At 40.1% G+C, this 20,214-nt stretch overlaps 1 long non-coding RNA gene across 1 annotated transcript; it reads right to left on the bottom strand.

The window, feature by feature from the left end:
• Window positions 1-7,227: 7,227 nt before the first annotated feature.
• LOC142050636 (uncharacterized) lies at window positions 7,228-19,797 on the bottom strand. Its single transcript, XR_012658080.1, has 3 exons — window positions 18,856-19,797; window positions 13,863-13,957; window positions 7,228-10,027 (listed from the first exon to the last, which is right to left on the bottom strand). It is a non-coding gene; the product is annotated as an uncharacterized LOC142050636 (long non-coding RNA).
• Window positions 19,798-20,214: the final 417 nt, after the last annotated feature.

Genomic DNA, 20,214 nt, shown 5'->3' with positions numbered 1-20,214 from the left:
ACAGTTCCTTAAGCTTCCAGAAGGCACTGATAGACTTCTACTGGCTTCTTGTAAGTGTTAATGAATATAATCAGGTTATAATTGCTACTGCTTAGGCAGCCATAAACCTCCAACTCATCCTTGTCTTTCATAACAAGATCTAAAGCTGAGTTCAACACCCTCCATGCTTAATTTTCTAAAAATGCATCGCTCTGTATTTTTAGATATCCTTATTTTATACAACTTGCATTTCTTCTCAGAGAAGATCTGTGTGGTTGCATGATGTAGCATTAGTCTGAGCTGTATTTGACACTGTAGTACTTTCCCCTGCATTTGTAAGTGCTTTCCTGGCTGCATGGTTTTTGTGGCTGGATCCAACCCCATGAAATCAGTGTAAAGGTTTTATGGCTGGTGGGAGTTGGATCTTATCTTGCAGCCTGGAAACCAGTTAGTCAAATATACATGAAAAATTCTGAGGTGTTTTGAAGTAACTGCATGATGCCTACTAAATTAAACTGAATTAATCTGACAGGGAGACAGTTCCTTTTCTGATGAAAGAGTTAAGTAATCCTTTTGCAATACTACTTCATTGCTTTTTATGGGGATGTTTTGTATCTCCCCTACACAAGTTTTTCTGGTTCATTCAATCATTATTTATACAAACTGATCTTCAAAGCAGAGAACTAGGGATATGATTAATGGCAAATGTGCCACGCTTGGACACCCAACCAGACAGCTAGCAGTGGCAGGGGCAATGGTACAGGAGGGAATGAAATTCTGAAATAAAGAAACAGTATAGGGACAGTAGTAACGTTGGTCTAGATTGAAAGGGATTAAAATTAACAGCGTGTTTAGTGAGCACTTTTTAGAGTGTGTTTGTGAAGATGCCAAAAGGCGGCATCAGAAATAATTGTTCAACTTTATTTGTGATTAAATCCTTGCTATTAACATCCTTGTTACAAGGTGTAGCTTATCCCTCTCCTCCCAACAGTGTTGACAGGGGCTCTGGAAATTCCCACAGGATAAAATCTGCTTTAGCTCAAGATCATGGAGAGGAATTCTTGCCTTACAGCATGTTAATCTGGTGGTAATGAATACTTTTGTCCGTACATGCTCTTGTAGCATCTGATTTCCACTCAAGTATCCCCAGAAGCATCCGTATAAGGGGAGGTAAGTCATTGAATGGGGACATCTGTAAAAGCATTTCAAATCTCCTGCATATACTTTATCATTACATTTTTGCATTGCTTTTCCAGTTTCAGAAGCAGCTAGATCTAGATTTGTATGTAAGAGCAAAAGCAAAGGTACATTGCCTGTTGTCCCTAAGGCAGGAGACGTTTCTGTTCTTGTAACGCTGTCTTTGTCTTGGGAATCAGGAGGCATATTCTAAAATTGAATCTGGGAGAACCAGGAACCCAGAGCCTGAGAATATAGTTTGAGCTGTAGATGTAGGGATTTCATGGAATGACGAGGCTTCCTGAATAGGGGAGGGAGTTGGAGGTAGTGGGAACCAGACTGAAAGAAGATGAGAAGTCTGGAGGTAATGGTATTGAAGGGGGAAAACACATGGATGGATAAAAGCACCAAGAACTGAGATGAAGAGTCACATTGGTAATATAAGTTTTAGGCAAACTGGAGCGTGTGTATTTTGAACACCAAAAAGTGGAAGGGTGCACAGACAGATTGAGGCTAGGATGAAATCATGAAACAATGACACAAGAATAAGGCTTTTCTTTGACCAGGAGAATTTTTTTTTTCCTCTCATTAACAAGATAGCAAAGCTGATGTGCCTGCTGCCCTTCCTCTGCAAAAAAATTGGAACCTTGAAAATTTGTATTAAGGATCACCTTCAAATAGAATCTCTCTAGCAACTGATTGCAAGTATACTACTTAACAGACTTTTTTCTCACCCCCACCATTTGAAGGTCACTTATCGGAAAGTTATGAGATTATTGCTATATTAACCCAGTAGTTGATTACTGAAAATGAGTTTTACTGACTTGCAAGACTAAGCATTCAAAACTACAGAAGCTTCAAGTCACAGGATCCATCTACGATTTTTTTCCCTGCAGTTTCAATATACGTGACATCTGAGTCTGACTTGGAATGAACTTTTAACTTCTCCAGAGTGTGGTGTGGTTTTTTGTTTGTTTGTTTGTTGTTTTTTTTTTTTAATTTTATTTTGTTGTTTGGTTGTTTGGTGGTTTTTTTCCTGTCAAAGGCCCTTGGGATTGATGTCTTAAAATTAGCTAAACAATCTCTGTAATATTTTTAACCACTATTAAAGACTTTTCATGTATGTGCCATTTCAGTAAAAACCCAAATGCCAAACATTGCAACAGTCAGTCAAGTGCTTTCTCTTGCATAAAACTGTCTCTTCCAGATGAGATCTTACAGGCTTCCTCACTGAATTTATTGAATTAAAGGTAGTTGTATCTTGTGCTCTGAACTTTACTGTTCATCTGAGTAGCAGTGTCTAACATGGGCACCAATAAAAGGGAAATGTTACTGTACTGCTGTACTTTTGACGGATGGTATTTGCAAAAGAAAATGCCTAGAATCTGACAACTGCCACAAAGTATCTGTTTGTCCCATCTTGATCTTATGATCAGAAATAAATAAGTTCTGCTACCTCTTTTTAGTCAGGAAAGATTACTATGGTCCAGTCATGAGACTGATGCTATTGCTGACTTGAAAATTACAACAGTGATAGTTTTCAATGATACGGCACCATGAGCTTGGTGTCCCTGTACCAAGTCCCCAGCCTGGAGCCCAGGAACATTTGCCTTACCTCTGTTCTCTTGAAATCCCCCTCAGGATGGGGGCAAAAAATGGTTAAATCTTGAAAATTACTGCTGTATGCAAACCCAGGTTATGGCCTAGTTTCAGTGTGGTACAATTTGAATGGCAAATATTGTCTTCTTGATGATAAATGTTAAGCAATTGGTTTTCAAGGTGTGCCGGAGGTTGCCTGTGACTTTAACCTCTAGTCCTCAGCTGGTGTTTTAGGGTCAGCTTGTCTTTGCAAATTTTGTCTTTATATTTATTTGTCCATTTCCAGTTAGTCATTGATTTATAATGACAGTGGGAGTAACTGTCCCTCATTGCCAAGTGCTTCTTGTTTACCTGGAGCCCAATGAATTATAAAAAACCAAACAAACAAACGCAGCAAAATCACAATCGTCCTTTCTCAAATGATGCACTGATAGTCCTTCTAACTTCTTTTGGAATGAGCTCCACCTTTTTGGCTTTTTACCAATACATGCAAGGGAAAATAAGTGTTTCTTCAGAGCACAAAATATGTCAGCTGCCTCTTGAAACCAAGATTTTTTTTTCTCCTTTGCCTGAAAGAGAAGGTGGAAATACTAATAGGAAAAACTACCGAACACCTTCAGTACTACCTTGGGCTGTGAAATACTCATGTCCAATTCCCTGAATCACTAACTACTTCCTCTGTGGTTTTCAGTGAGAAATCTGGGGTGATCTAACTCATGTTTAGATGTTCTAGTTTCTGCAGTTATCAAGGGTCCCCCCACAGGCGGTGGGGATAGACAAACGTGCCCAGAGGGTGAACCTTTTTAACACTCACCCTCTGGAGGTCTCAGTTCCCATCTACAACCAGGAATAAAGCACATTGCTGCATCAGAAATGTATTCTGAGGATAAATGCATTGAAGAATGTGAGGCATTTGCACTTTGACATTACAGCTGTGTCAGCGCTGGAGACAGACCATGTTACTGAGGCTTTGCAACAGAAATGCTCAGAAAACTTACTGTGCCAGGGTAACTGTGTGATAGGAAATGGAGTTTGGCTTGGCCTGTGCTTCTACATTTCCTTAGGCATTTGTGATGACTGAAGATACAGAGTATCTGTACACTTACTGTACTTATGCTGTACAGTCAGTGTAAGTAATTCTCCTTCAGCCAGAGAAAACCTGAAAGCATATTTTTGCTCAGAGATGAGCAAAGTTCTCAAAGGCAGATGAATTCAGACAGAACACTAAAAGGGAAAAAAGAATGGTGGTGCCAACTGATCATAGTCACTAATGAGGGTTTACAGCAATAAGTAAGCTGAGTAGAAAACAAGCATTACTGTAGAGCAAACAACAGCTCTTCTCTACAAAGGCAAATACATCCAAGTGTTAACAGCCTGACTTTCAGAGGAAACTGGAGGGAATGTGGTTTTTGAAGATTGACTAAGAAATCAGTGTTCAAAGCTCACAGGCTGATGTAATCAAAGTAACTCACCCATTAACACCTGCTGCATGTCCCAAGTGCTTTGTATCTCACAGCATCTCTCCTCTCCGGACACAGAAGAAAATTATTTTCTCTATAATTTTGTTAGTGATGAGTGATCTTATACCAAAAATACCATCAGAAAGCCATTTATGCCTCACTTTTATGCTGGTGTATGCTTTTTTTAGTGGGTTATGGGTTCTGCTTTGTTTCTTTCTTTTTCTTCAAGTTGAGGATAAGATCTGTGTTATGGACCCTTGTGTTCATTCCATTTCCTGTTCTGCTTCACTTTCTGAACCACGATCCAGGGCTTCTCCTCACCATGGCAGGATTCACATACCTATCTGTTCAGGGAGGGTGGACTGCTCTGCACTGGCAGAGCAATGGGGCACTGAATAACAGCATCCTACAGTGAAACCCTGTATTTTTCCTAGAGCTTAGACACTGATGAAATATAGCTGGCCACTGTGAAATGATATTGGAGGAGATGTGGGACATGAGTGTGATAGGACACACCTCCTGGGTTACCTAACCCTTGGGAAAGGAGGAATGATCAACCAAATCACTCAGATTGGCAGAGACAAATGCAAACATGAAGTTTGTTAAGGTTAAAGAGCTCACCCCACCCTACTGAGGACTTCTGCTTTGCCAGGGGAAATAACTGTATTCGCCATTCCCTCACAGTAAGTGTCAGAGATGCTGTAGAACCATCATGTAGAACAGCTTCTAGTAGGGAAAAATAGGGAGATAATCAACAAGTGGCTAGTTGGAGAAGTAAGGACCTTGTTTGAATGACCTTCAGCTGCTATGAGTCTGGCAGAGCCACATTCATGCTACTCCCAGTCAATGCCCAGACCTCCGGGTCATGCCACAAACCCTGCTGACCTGGGAGCTCTGCTGGTATTTATCACTCAAGCAAACAGTACACTTTCCAGCCCAATGAATTAGGTAGCCCTGGGGTGAAATTGCAACACATGAGACTCATTACCTTATTGTGAAATAAGCAGAATGTTATGAGATAGCACAGATTATCAGAAAAGGATACACAGGACCAACATCCCCTTTGACCCTGCAGGGATTATCATCAGGTCATGACATAACTTTAGCAAGTCTTGTTACTTCCAACACTACAGGTACATAATTGCTCTAATCACCTTATTGTTTAACTAGTTTTGAGGTCCTGATTTGCTTGAGCCTAGTGGTAGAGCCAATTTTTTATGCTTACAGAATAAAGAAAAGAATGAGTACTGTGATGGTTACAGCACCACTTAATTTCTGTTTTTCCAAGCTGCATTTCACTTTCAATACAAACTTATTGGGTTCTGCTTTTAAAGTAGAAGATGGGAACCCCATCCTTCTCAAGGATGAAGGTCTGGTTTATAATGAAAAATCTACATTAACAGGTGGAAATCAGCTGTTCTGCACTCTTGTCTGCCTATAAATGACGAGGACACTGATAAATAAATAGCTGTCATTTCCAGAAATTAGGGAATTGTTTCTTTCAATAGCTCAAGACATTAAAAAATGTGTTGTCAGGCTAGGTTATGGGCAGAAGAATAGCTGGATACTTTAAAACGGAGTTGAAAAGCAGTAAGAGGTACAATAGCATAGCAAAGGATGTCCAGGGGGACTTCCATAATGTCTGCAGACACCTAAGTATTTGGCAGAGAAAACATAGTAACCATGAATGGAGTTGGCAGCATTCAGAGGCAGAAAGAACACAAGCATGCTCTAGAGAAGGTAAACAAGACCTTAATATTAAAAATGGGATGAAAGATACTGAGCATAATAAATCTGTACTTCGGAGTGTAGTGATTCAACACTTACAGGATAAATGATGAGTGGCATATGTCTGAATGCTGCAAAGAGTCTAAGAAATACAGAGGAAAAGTGATCATCCTTACTGAGAGGCAGATTGACCATCTCATCTTTGAGCAACATTAAGATGATCCAGCTTATTTTTGCTGGAGAAAAGACTAAGTGATTCAGTGCATCTACTCTAGTGTTATCAGTAAGAATCAAGTCATTCTCATCTGTTGTAATCAAATGTAATTAGGTAAAAAATGAGCAAGTGAGTATACTTCAGGCTTAGCCTGCCAGCATTGGATTTTGATTTAGACTTGGTTCTGCTGTTTTATCAGCTTCACATGCCTTGAAAGAGGCCATTTCAGTTTGTGACCCAGGATGCTCTGCAGCTGTTTATCATTCCCATTTTAGCAAAAACACAAGGTCTACAAATAAAACAGCAAGAGAAAACAGGAAGCAAAACTGTGACTAACAGCAATCATTAGTTCATTCTGCTGTTAATGAAAGCACAGTTTAACAGTAATATTTGTTTTTTTGTTTAGTTCAATGACAAGTATTCCCATTAGACTCAACTTTTACTTTTGTAACAATGATCATGATCTTCATGTTGCTGGAAAACGGAGTGTGATTATTACCACCCAATGGGGCCAGATGGGAATTAGACTCTGCTATATACAGTATTATGTATATTTGTAAACTTAGCTCTTCTCTTTGAATAATTCATGACCAAACTGACTTGGAGACTTCATAGACATTATGCAAATGGGACTGGCGCAAAAGTTTTTGTTTGTTTCTTTTCCCTCTTGTCCAATTGCCCTGTGATTCCAGAGCTCACCAGGGTTCCCAGCCCTGCTTTTGTTATCAGACACCAAGTCCATTCTTGGAGTTGGTGCTCTCAGACCAGACTCAATAGGTTGTAGACAAGGATCAAAAATGTTGGCAAGCAAGGAGCCCTGTAATTATTTACCTTATTAAGTAAATGTCTTCGTGCTTAGTGTTATATCTTCATCTAGAGGCCTTTATGCCTGAATTCAGGTACTGCGTTTCTTGCTGCAGCTTCTGTGGCCAGCAAAGCTCTCGTGAGTATGTGAACGGTCATGCCCTGTGGTGCAGCCATTATTTGAGACAGGCAAGAAAAACCAGTGAATATTTCAAACAACAGAGTTCAGAACAGTATCCACCTCCAAGCATTAAGAATTCACTGATTTTATTTTAATGATATAGATGAGTCAATTCAGAATAGCATTAAACCTTTGTTTCTGACAAATATCTTCACTGTCTCCTTTCCTTTAACATAGTTATTCAAATGGATCTTTCAATCATATATCTGTAAGAAACTTGCAAAAAAAAAATCTTGAGAATGGGAAAAGGAAGATACTTTCCTCACCATGCAATAGGGAAGGGGTTAACTGACTTGTGATAGCAGAAAGGTCCCTGAGTCCAAGGTATTGCAGTCAAGGGTGCAGAGACAAATAATCAATTCAGTGACCAGGTAAGAGACTTTTCCTGCAGCAAATCTTTGAGATTTATAGTTTAATTACAGGAGTGAGCTGGGAATGATAATAAGGAGCCTCAGCCTCCCAGGAAATAGTATGCTGAACTGAAGCAGAGTTGTGCAGTTGACAATGGAGAAGAAGAGAGGTGGGACCTGAAAATGCTGGCAAAGGTTTGAAAAAAAATATTTATATAAATAAGCATTAATGTTTTTCTTTTACGTGGAACCAACTCCAGAAAGTGAAGCTTCATGCAAGATGCAGCAGCTGAAAGGGGCAGCTGAGACAATGAGGACAGCTGCTCTAGTAATTTTAATTCCAGCTGTGTACTTCTGAACTGTAATCTCCAGAAGCTGTGTCTGGGTGGGGGGCAGGGGAGTTGTGGCTCGAGATCACCAGCTGGGAGGAAAACTCTCAGAAGTTTACACAAAGCACCATTTAAAAGCTGAGTGCACTGGCTCAAAGCAAGCTTTTTGGGTGGGTTACATAGACAGAAACCTGGAAGTTGTTTGGAAAGAGTATAATAAAAAACCCCTTGTTTTTACCCTACTGAGTTTTAAATTATGGAAATTAATTAGAGACAGCCCAAGGAGGCAGATGACCATGGCTACATCTGTACTACTAAATGAAACAGAACCAGTCACACATGGCCAATGCCCACACTACATAGCTTTTGGCCATGGGTTTCCTCCGGGCCCCCATCCAGCACTTGTATAGCATAATGATTATTTCTGTGTGGTGGCTAAAATTGTGTGAAGGCTCAGGTTTCAGTCTGCCAGACCACTGTTTTCATAGCGTGAAACTGAGGGCATGCGTTGCGTACGCCTGATGCGTACCATGCTGCGTACCTGGGGATTCAGACGGTGCTGGGATAGTGCTGAAGGACTGTGTGAGAGCAAGGAGCTGGCCCCGGTGGTTTAGGCATCTCCACACAGTCTACTGGAAGCAGTCCCCAGCAAGTGTTATCCCCCCTGGCATTACTTAGGACTTATTGACTCATGTCAAAATTATGCCAAGGAGCGTGTTAAGTGATGTGTGTGATTTAGGGTTCAGTGGGTGAGCTCATTGCATCATCCTGTTTATTTAGTAATACAGTGGAAATATTTTCATTAAAATAGAGAAGATGTGATTTAGTACAAGATGAAAATGGGAATGCAGAACTAATGATTGGAAGTGGCTTTGTCAGCTATGTTTAGGGAATCAGGGTGCATGCATGCTTATACTCCTGTTAGGACCTCCAAATGCACTGCCTGTCCTGCTCCTTATATGGTTTGGCTTCTCTTCTTCCCTAGTAGCAGTGGCCTCTTTCCCCAGCAACCACCAGCTCCATCCAGCACTGCAGTGACTGTAGCTTGCTTTAAAGGAGGGACTATGGGCAGGGAGATGTATCAGATGAGATTTTGTATGGAGATAGTATTAATAAGACAAAAAAGATAATCCACTGAATGCTGAAGTGTGTGATCTGAACTGTGCAGGCTCTGAGGAGCCTCAGCAGAACCCAAGGCAGAGTTGAATTTCTGGCAGCATCCTAGAAACCAGACACTTTGCTCACAGTAGGTTCAGCAGACAGATCACACCAGGACTGATGCTCTGTGACTGGGATTTCGGATTCTGTGACTCCAGGACAGCCAGATCCAATACATGGGAGCAAAGCACCTGAGTTTCCCCCCTCCAGCCAAAGCCACAGCTTGGGACCTTGGGCAGTGAAACTAAGATGACAACAGATATTCACATGGAAAGATTTTGAATGACATTATCAGAAATTCAGTTCACTGGAAATTTCAAAATGTCTGCATTTTGGTCAAAATCAAAACAAAGCAAACCAAAAAAACAGTAAAAAATAAAAGTACTTCCATCAAACTGGAAATTCTCCTTTTGGTCAGCACAGCAGCAGGATTATTAGAAAAAATGAAATACAAAGCACAGTCAGGGGAATCTCCATTCCTACTAGAATCAACCATTGTGGCAGCCTCCTCCCTGAGAGGAGACTAAACCAGTTTGATAAAAGCAAAGTGAAAGCTGAGGTAAGAAAGTAACTACCAATAAACCGAGGGAAAGCACTGGGAATGAAGTGAGTAGTTTTAGGTAAAGAACAATTCTGACACACAAAGAAAACAATTTTTCAGTCCATAAATAAATTTTAAGCTGACATGAGACAAATACTCATAACTTTAGAGAAGCTGAGTTCTGATGCCCCAAACTCAACCTCATGTTGCTTAATACAGAGTTTGAGAGAGTTCAAGATGTTTATATGACACAATGGCTGGAAATATAGTGGACTAGACCCCTGCAGTTCAGATGCATCATCCTTCCCTCTCTGCCATGAAAGCAAGCAGCTGGGCGTCAGTGGTGAGTACATGTATCTCATGTCACCCAGCTGTCAGGATGTATGTAGGCTATATACCTGATCCTATAGGTTGGGGATGTCTGTGTTTCACTTTTCAGCAGTTATTAAAAACTTTCCTCCCATTTCTGGTTTTGTTGTCTCTGTAAACTTGATTAAAATTGGCAGATCTGGGGAAAAAATAAATATGGGTCAGTCCCAATGTGGGAGTAGATTTACAGCCACAACAATATTTTGTTGGAACCACTGAAATATGTACATACCAAAATATAGTAGTCTTACCATCATAATCCTCATTCCACCTGCCTCAGCCCATCCTACCCAGCTGTACTTTACTCTGAATTTCTCCACTGCAGATAAAGGGAGGGGGCTTGGACGTCAAAGTCCTTTAGGCAGCTATGAAATCTCAGCATTGAGGTTCAATTTCTGTAGGGTGTCAGAAACAGTGTCTCTCTTCCATGAATAACAGAAGCTATACTTTCTCATGTGATACGTTTCCAGAATTACAAACTTCCCTTACATTTCCCTGCTCTTGGGAAAGTTAATATTTGTTTCATATTTTAAATTAAACTTGAATAACCTAACAGGAATATTCCAGTGGCTCTTCTGTGCAGAGGTTTTGGCCAGGCACAAATTGATCTGGGAGTGAAGGCAGAGGCAAACAGACCTTTAACCCTTGCCGTGTGATGGAGGCCCAGCCCTGGCTGCTGACCTCTTTGTCGTGTCAGGTCTACGTCTGCCCCAGGGGTAATAGCTGAAAACTACTTAAAAGATTTAATTTACAAAAATGGGAAACAGCAATCTTGTGACAGTTTTTGACTAGATAAAGTACAAGTAAACATGTCATGAAGTGAGTATATAATATAGCACACATGAAGTCATGAGCAAAATTGCTGGGGTGAAGGTCGGTGGTGTTCTTGCTAAACAGCATGCATGCAAGCAGCACAAGTCTCTTAATATTACAGGGGACTCTTCTTGGCTGTGCCAAATATTTTATGTGATTATTTCTGTACAGGCTATTTCTAGATGTGGCCTGTCAGAGTTTTCGGCTGGCTGGATATCTAAGCATCTGTTTACAAGTGTCAGTATGGATGGAATGTTATCAAGTACAGTCAGAGAGAACAGGAAAGGGCACATCTGCTGGTGTTTCACTTAGGTAGGGGCTACCACTGTTCTGATTAAAAATAAAATTAAGAACCACACTAGGTAAATGTCACTGCCATTGTGTGGAGCCATTTAAACATTGCATTTGCAAATTACTTCAGGGTTGATATCTAAAGTGCACTGGGCTCAAGTCAACAATGACAAATAAAAACACAATTCAGCTCCATCACCACAGAGAAGAGAAACATGGGACTGGTATAGAAGTTAAAAAAGACCTCTTTTCTGTTTGGCTTTTTGCTCTTTCTGTTCTTTCTGCTCATGCTGTCAATATTATAAAAATCCCTTAAAAATAATCTTCAAAGAACAGGGAAAAAGTGACATGCTTACATTTAATTTTTTATATCGTGTGTCCCACTGTATGTATGCGGTCACTTCAAATGCATAAATTATACCTGAACAAAATTTAATTAAAAAAAGACAAATGTGCAGATTGGAGAGGATTGCAACAAGCCAAGTTAAAATATGAAAGAATGCAAGAAATCAACAAGAGGAGTAAGGACACCTACAGCATGGCCAGAAAACTGACCTTGTAAGCAAAACACAGACTTTTGAGTATGATAATTCCTATAATAGGACTGTGTAATTGCAAAGGCTATAGCTCTACACTGATCCTGACTGGAGTAGTCAGGGGAGGAGGTCAGACTTGTTGAAAGCCTCTGGGTGATGGTGAAACAAGAGGAAGACAAGACTGCTACTGTTGTTAGACCAAAACACCTGAATAGGGAGTATCTTCTATGGAATAATTTTTTATGAAAAACATGACAAATGATTCAACGCACAGGACCAGAGAGTCACAACAGAGTTTAACTGTCCAAAGAATGGTCAGGAAAGGAAAACATCAGGACAGAGATGCATTAGCAAGCTGTAAACTGAAAAGCATTTGTCACCATTTCTGGTGAAGTAGAAAAAACAGACAGAGGAGGGGCTCTCCTGGATGTGGTTCTAACCAGTGAAGTGTAGTTGTTTGGGAATAGGACAAAGAAATGCAACTTGCAGACAGTGAGTATGAAATTACAAAGTTTGCAATCCTAAGAAAGAAAATAGGGGGAAAGGAGAAAACCATGGATTTGAAGCAGGCAAACTTCCATCAGCTTAAGTTGACAACAAAGTCAAAGGAAAATGTAATTAAGTTGTTGTGGCAGAAAACATAAGCTATTCCTACAAGAAGGGGGAAGTACTGAGAGATGAGTTTAGGTAAGCCAGAAGCTTTTAATTGATCTCAAGCTCACAAAGCTCCACCTGGGAAGTGGAAATCAGATCAAACTCTAAAACATATAAAATAACAGCATATATGTATAAAACTCAATCAGAAATCTAGGGCACAAACCCAACATACAGCTCGAAAACACTTCAAAAATTAATGTGCATTAATAATAAGAAGCAGCAAGGATTGTTGATTGTTTTTTCTGTCCATTTGGGGGAGTAGAGGGGCACGGCGATGAAATAACTGATAATCCCAAGAAGGTCAGATATTTAAAACCTTTTTTGCATGTCAGCTGCAGGCACATGACTAGCATAATTAAAATTTATGACAAAGGGTTAAGACTCAATCTAAACCAGAGAAGAAATAGGACAGGACAGTGTTACAAAATGTTCTCAAGTCAGCCAGAGCAGATAGACTACGGCCTGGGATATTTTAAGAATGAGGTGAATTAGCCAGATTAGCTATTACTTGAGAATTTGTGAAAGATGGCTAAGAGAGGTAAGACTGGGAAAGGAAAAAAATAACAGCTACCTTTTAAAGGAAGAGGGGAGAAAGCAGAGGAAGATGAGCCTGGAAATAAGAAACGAATCAATTTAACTTCAACTCACAGAAATATAATATCTAGTATCAATTAAACTATTTGCAAACAGTTGAAAGATAGCAGAAAAAGTAATAGAACAAAAAATAATTTGCTAATGCATATTTTTTAAACCCATTTACTTTACTTTGATACTGTCATATCACAAAATTAGGTTTTTACAAGGAACTTTATTCAAATTTATATTAACAATCTGGATAGCAGTCTTATTAAAGTTGCAGCTGAGACAGAGTTGGAAAGAAGTGCAAATATAAATGTGTTGGAAGACATAATTCAAATTCAGAATTATCTTCAGAAATTGCAGCAGTGGAATGAAAAATGGATGAAATGCAACAGGGATGATATACTGCAATTAAGTGGGAATAATTTAAAAAAAATTTAAAATCCAGGCCAGGGAATGACTTTTTAAGAACTAATTTTTCAGAGAACTACCTGGGAGTAATAGGTCACAAATTGAAGGTGTATCAAAACTAACTATTGCAAATGCAAGACACAATTAATATGTTGTGTTCTATTAACAGCAGTATAGCCCTCAAGCCTACTGTGAGGGTCTTGGGTAGAGGACTTGGTCCCTTTGCAGCACTACTCTTCAGAAAAGACATGGGCCAACTAGAGAAAGCGGAAAACAGTGCAAGTGATTAGAGGTAAACAGAATGCAATCTATGATGAAAGATTTTTAAAATAGAGATTATTTGACCTAAGACAGAGAAAAGACTGAAGTGTAGACGACAATTCTTTTAAAACACAGAAGAGAACAATCTGACCACCAGAATTCAGAAATTTAAACTGTAGCAAGAATAAGGGTTAGGCATTATGGAAAACATTCTAATAATAAACTTGTGAATTTCTGATGTAGGTGCCTTTGGTAGGTAGAGGGGTCTTTACCACCGACAGTTGTTAGAAAAGTTAGTCAAGAAGATACCAAGAACTAGGTAGGGACAGTTAATCCTTCTCTGGGACACATGAATGAACTACATCAGGAGTAGGTAACCTGTAGGTTTCAGCTGTATTTGGCTCCTCAGTAATTCAAATTGCTTACCGTGTCAACATGATGACACATCAAACATGTCAAGTACCTGGGGAGCAGGTGGTCTGTTCTGGTATGGGAACTACTGCTCAGTCTTGAGTCTCCACCTATGAAAAGAAGTAGTCATCAGGTCCTATTAGAGGGAGGTAATCTATTTTCCTGGAACCCAGCTTTATGTTCAGCTTGCCCCTCATCCCATGATGGAGCTCTGGAGTCCTGTAAGAACGTTGTTGTTCATAGAACTCCTGTTTCTTGGCCTCCCTAAGACATGTGGTGTGCATCGCATGGCTTCTGTCCAAGGTAAAACATTGTTATGCAGCTCCATTAATCAGAAAGGCTGGACACTCCCTGAACTGGATGACACTTGAGGTCATTTCTCTGTCAGCTGACTTTTGCCCTCCCTGCCTTTCAGTACTGTTATGAGTAAGTGCTGAGAATCGTTAAAGTACAAGCATGCAGGATGAAACTCGTTTGAAATAGCCTTGTGCAGCAATTTCACTGAGGCAGTGGCTGGGAGCCAAAGGACAAGAGATCGTGTGGATGGACAGCCAAACATTTTTCTCCATGGCAGAATCCCATGGGCCTGTTGAGCAAAAAAAAAAAAAAAAGGTCCAGAGATCTGCATTTTGACTGTCAGGTTGTTATGGCTCAGTTACGATTTCTGAAGGGAGAAGTATCAGTGTAATCCCATCAGCAAAATGGGCTCTGTAAGAGGGAAAGCTGGGAACTACAGACCAGTGGGTCTGATTTTTCAGCTCATTAGATGGATGATAGAATATAGGGTTGGAAAGCACACAAATGAACATGGTCCTTTGGGAGAATCAAAGTGTTATCTCACATCATCTTATGAACTTCCACACATATAACAATATTCTACTTTGAAAGACACTACTCTGCAGAGAAGTTGAATAATACTCTAACAAAATAATACTAAGGCAAGATTTTCCACTACTGATGTTATGTTTTTCTCAAAACAGTGAGTTGATGTAGAAAACCAAGCTCTTCAGAAAAAGGTTGATGTCATCCTCAATAGAAAGTGTATCAGTTATGTACAGAAGGCAACAACATGCATTCTGTCAGCCTGTCTGTCTTGACTCCCTTGCCATCACATGCACTTAAGACCTGTCAATTATAGACTTCAGGCTGAATCATAAATTAAAGGATGGTAGTGTTCGTGGAACTAGCAGACTTATAAAAACAACAAAGTTACTCTGTGGTTTTGTTTTCATTCTTCAACTAGACCAAGAAATTTAAATCTCCTGCTTTATACACTTGGTCAAATTCTATTTTGTTGTCTTTTGCATGGTAATACTAGTGTTTTAGCTTACGGTGAATTTGAGTAGCCAAACAATCAAACACAGTCTCTGTTCTAGATTCTGTGATCTTTTTTCCATCCAAGTCTGTCAGACAAAAGAACCTGGGGACAAGGGGGGAAACATGCAGCAAAAGTTGCAGAAAAATGCTCATAAAATGTGGGAGACAAGAAGTTCATGATCTGAGCAATAAAATGTAAAATACACTAAAAAGTGAACCAGTTAGGCCTCTACCATATTGGAATTTAGGAATTCAAGTGCAAGAAAGCAATCCAAGAAAACCTTGTTTAATGTGCTTAAACCTTTGAGACACTTTAGACATTAGCATTCTAATTCTAATTCTAAGGCAGAACCTTCAGTGGACAGCTAAACTTGTGCTGTTGGTGGAAGGAAACAGAGGACAATGTGGACACATAGGTGTGGGAAGTGGTCTCGGGCTCTGCGTATCAGTTTTGCAGTAAGTGCCTGGCCGCAATCTTCAATAAGCACTGGAAAGACTAAGGATGGGATTCAGTTAAGATCCACAGGGCAACACTTCCACATTACTTATTTTAAAACTGATTTATGATTTTCATTGTTTATTTGCAGTAGTTCTGCTGGCTAATGTACCTGTAGGATGCCTATGTAGTGCTGGAAGCAGGCCAGGACACTAGGTTTGAAATTCCTTGCCTTAAAAAAAAGGGCACTGAACATACTGGCTGAAGCAAAACCTCACCTCTACTCTCCTCCATCTCCCTCTTCAGAAACAGAGCAAGCAGAATGCCTCCATTGTCACTCTTCTCTTCTCAGAGAACCAGAAAGTCAATGTATTAATTACATAGTCTGATAGGTTTTCTTTTTATATTAACTGTAGGTAAAGACATAATGGATACCTTATAAACAGCGAGAGCAAGAGACTGCAGGCTGGTGTGATGTTCCCTCATTTTCCTTGCTCACTTTCCCTGTGCCTTCCTCTCCTGTATGCATGTCCATATTGGCTCCTTGGAGATTAGTTCCTTAAAGAAAATTTTCTGTTTCCACAGGTATTTGTTGGTTAGGTAATTATTCTGCTTTCATGTAAAGTATTCAGGGGAGCTTTGCTCTGTAGCTTTAAAGGAAGTAACCCAGACAACCCACAACCTAAAATTTTCCACATATTCAGAGGCTGAGAGCAGAGCAGCTATTAAATATTGTTTTTATTTTTGCATACAGCAAGCACTGTGCATTCCCAGCTCTTGGTACAAGTCTGATCATGGTTGGAATATGCATTTTATTAGTGTGGTTTCTTTTCATGGCAAGCAATTGTGTGCCATAACAAAATAATCTAAATGGTACTTTTTTCTGCAATTAAATTTATGATGGAAATTTAGATTTAAAAGTACTTCTTTCAGCTATTCTTATATCTTAGATGAATAGAGAAAATTAAGAAGGTAAAGTGAGGAAAGAGGAGGCATTCACCTACCCACCACACAGAATTTTGACTTGCTTCTATCCTATGAACAGAAATTTTAATGAAACACATATTATGCACTTAAAAGATTGATTTGCTCCCTATAGAGGTTATCACTTAAGTTTCACACAGCACCAATGAACTTTTTTTTTTATTTTCTCAAGTTTTCTAAAGTCATGACATAAAAAGGGAAACACATATTTACATGAATTATTCTCTATCTTATCTATAAAAGATTAATATGTTCCTTTTACATCCTCCACTTTTTTTTTTTTTTTTGTTACCATCTAAATAAGATCAGTGGGCATCACTTGGAGAAAGGTGTTCTATTACTGAAAAAGTACAAATTTGTGGCTCCTGTGCCTGGAGCCAGTAACAAACGGAGTACTATAGGATTTGTACTTGTCCTGTTTAACGTCTGTACCAATGACATGGAGGAGGTAATGAGCACTCTCATCAAGTCTACAGATAACACCAAATAGGAGGAGCCAGTCAATACACTCAAGGCAGGGCTGTCTTCCAGCAGAACCTCGACAGGCTGGAGGAATGGGCTGATGGGAACTGTGTGAAATTCTGCCAGGACGAATGCAAAATCCTGCCATGTGAAGACAGAAGCCTGTGCAGTAATACAAGCTGAGGACTGACTGTGTGGGGAGCAGTCCTGCTGAGAAGGACCTGGTGGGCTTGGTAAGCTGCCATGTGCTCCAGCAGTGAAGGCCAACAGAATCATGGGCTGTGTGACCAGGAGCACATCCAAGAGATCAAGACAAGTGACAGTCCCCCTTCACTTGGCAGTCATGAGATGACTGGAACAGGCTGCCCAGGGAGGTTATGGTGTCTCCTTCTGTGGAAATATTCAAAACCTGCCTGGACGTGGTCCTGTGCCCCCTGCTCTGGGTGTGCCTGCTCAAGCAGGGGGCTTGGACAAGTTGATCTCCAGAGCTCCCTTCCAACCCCTGCCATTCTGTGATTCTGTGACATCTTGCACACTGCATCCAGTTTTTCCCCCCTCTCTACAAGAGAGACATTGCCAAACTGGAGTGAGCCCAGTGGAGGGCCACCAGGATGGTTCAGGGGCTGGAGCATCAGCCCTGTGAGGGGAGCCTGAGTGATGGGGCTGCTTCTGCCTGGAGAAGGGAAGGCGTTCGGGGCATCTCAGAGAAGCTTCCCCCTTTCCCCTTGCTACAGGCAGGTCAATGAGAAGACAGAGCCAGGCTTTCTACAGCTGTGTATGGTGGCAGGAGAGACAATGAATGTAAGTTGAAATGAGAAGTTCAGACTGGAGAAGAAAGGAAACCTTTTTCCCCACAAGGACAGTGTGGCAGTGGAACAGGTTGCCCCAAGATGTTGTGCAGTCTCCATCCCTGGAAGTTTCTGAAACCTGAGTAAAGCCCTGAGCAACAAGGTTTGACCCAGCATTGAGCAGGAGGTTGGATTAGGGAGCTCCTGAAGTCCCTTCCAAGCTGAATTTTCCTGTGATTCTATGCTTGATAAACACAAAGCAAAGAAAATAGATTAAAACATAGATTTAAGCTGCAAGTAAGATTATGGAATATGAACTATGTTGTGATTTAATTTCAGTCTCCTGCAGTTTTTCATGCAGTTTTGAAAAATAAAAACTTTTTGTAATTTAATGTAAGTAGTTCCTCACTCAAGAGAAACACATTCATTTCCACTTAAATGGGAGTTTCAGACTACTCAGACTAGAGCTCAGAATCTCAGGCCTTGTCTAAAAGCTCAGCAGGTAGAGCAATATCAATTAAGAGTGCATTTTGCAATATTGTATTGGCAATATGCTCAGCAACAAAATAGTCACTTTGTTTCCTTCCAGTATAAACTCTACCAGCCAAAGAAACCCTTTTTTTTCAAGCATGGACCCTTCATGTGGACCCCATTATATTGATCTAGAAACGTATATATTAACATAGCTTTTGCTGAGTGTAGGAACTACTGCCTGCTAAATCAAGCACCCAGAGTTTGATGGGCGTAAATCCACCTGTGGTAGATTTTACCAATACAGCTACCTTTATGCTGCACAAGCACCATCAGCCAGTGCTTACAATAGGCATTCACAGCTAGTCTTGCAGAAATTACTGCCAATCGTAATATAACATGCACTGGCTGTGGCCACTTTAAAGGGAAGGAACCTCTTCCACATGAAGAACTATTATGAATTGAGCAGCTGGAATTCTATCTGACATGCTGTTAATAAACATTGCATTATATAGTAACATAAACAGAGAGCAAAACCAGATTCAGCCACCATTTTGTCTTCTGGGCCTGGCTCCAGAGCATCACACTCAGAAAGCAGAGGACTTTCAATATGCTGTTTGGAATGGACAAAAACGGGAACCACCGGTACAGCAAAAAGAGTGTTTACATTAGCTGGTGTTGGTATTACTGGGTATTATGTTAGAACAAATGGTCAGAATTCAGCTACCCTTAATAAGTGTATTTAAGCCAGACTTGTATTTCTAGGCTTTTTAAGTGGGTTGAAGGGAAACTGGAAGAGTGATAATACAGTGTAAATTAAAAAGGGAAATAGATAGGCATACATGAAATTATACATAGTTTGAAAGGTCGATGTTTCCTAACAGATGTATAAAAAAATGTAATCAATTCCTATATTGTTGCTGTGGTAAATTTAAGATTAGTGCTCCATAAGATATCAAACTCAGATATTTTGAAGCTAATTTTTGTTGATTAATAAAATACTACCACAGACTAGAGGCATAGAACAAGAGTATTATAATATCCCCCCAAATGTTCCAATGAAACTGAGTATACTCATTCTTAAAAAAAAGACAGATTTTTTTTTTTTTTAAATAAAATACAAACCAAGAGACCATTGACCATTTATTATGCAATTTGGTTGTATTGCAGCAATGAAGAAAATCCGAAATATTTGTCCTACAGATGCATAACACTTGCCCTTGTACTTTTGCAGCCCCAGGACTAGCTGTAGACAGTGTGGAGACTTGAAACCTAATTTAGGGGTGAAGTCCTGATTACAAAAAGAAAAAAAAAAATCAAATGATCTTGTTTTCCAACTTCAGAGAACCTATTTCACAAACTTTCAAGCCGCTCCTATCTGTATACTGATCCCCTTCACCACTCCAAAGCCCTTCTGCCACCCCAAGCCAGGACCCCAAACTAGACCCTATCTACACTCCTATCAGTCTCCTGGCTTCCCAGCCCCACCCATACCCCCGCAAGCTCTCCGACTGAAAACTACTTTGGCTGCTTTTGCCTAAATCAGGTCTCGTTGGCAGGGGACTGTGTTTGACATTAATCCCTGAAATTAAAACACCTATGACATGAATAAGTAAAGCACATTATCTAGTATGCAGAAAATGTGGGGAGGTGTAAGTCCAGAATATATAAATCTACTGATTTATTATTATCTATGCTTATTCATACATATAATGAGGGAGCAGTAAAGGATTTACAGAGCACGTGCGGGACAACCAGGGGATCGGGCTCAGCCAGCACGGGTTTATGAAAGGGAGGTCCTGCCTCACTAACCTGGTCTCCTTCTATGATAAGGTGACCTGCTTAGTGGATGAGAGGAAGGCTGTGGATGTTGTCTACTTGGACTTCAGTAAGGCCTTTGACACTGTCT

The sequence above is a fragment of the Phalacrocorax aristotelis genome, chromosome Z (genome assembly GCF_949628215.1).
Source record: "Phalacrocorax aristotelis chromosome Z, bGulAri2.1, whole genome shotgun sequence".
Taxonomy (NCBI): Eukaryota; Metazoa; Chordata; class Aves; order Suliformes; family Phalacrocoracidae; genus Phalacrocorax; species Phalacrocorax aristotelis.
Note: the sequence above shows the minus strand (reverse complement) of the source record. Positions and strands in the feature narration are given on the sequence as shown.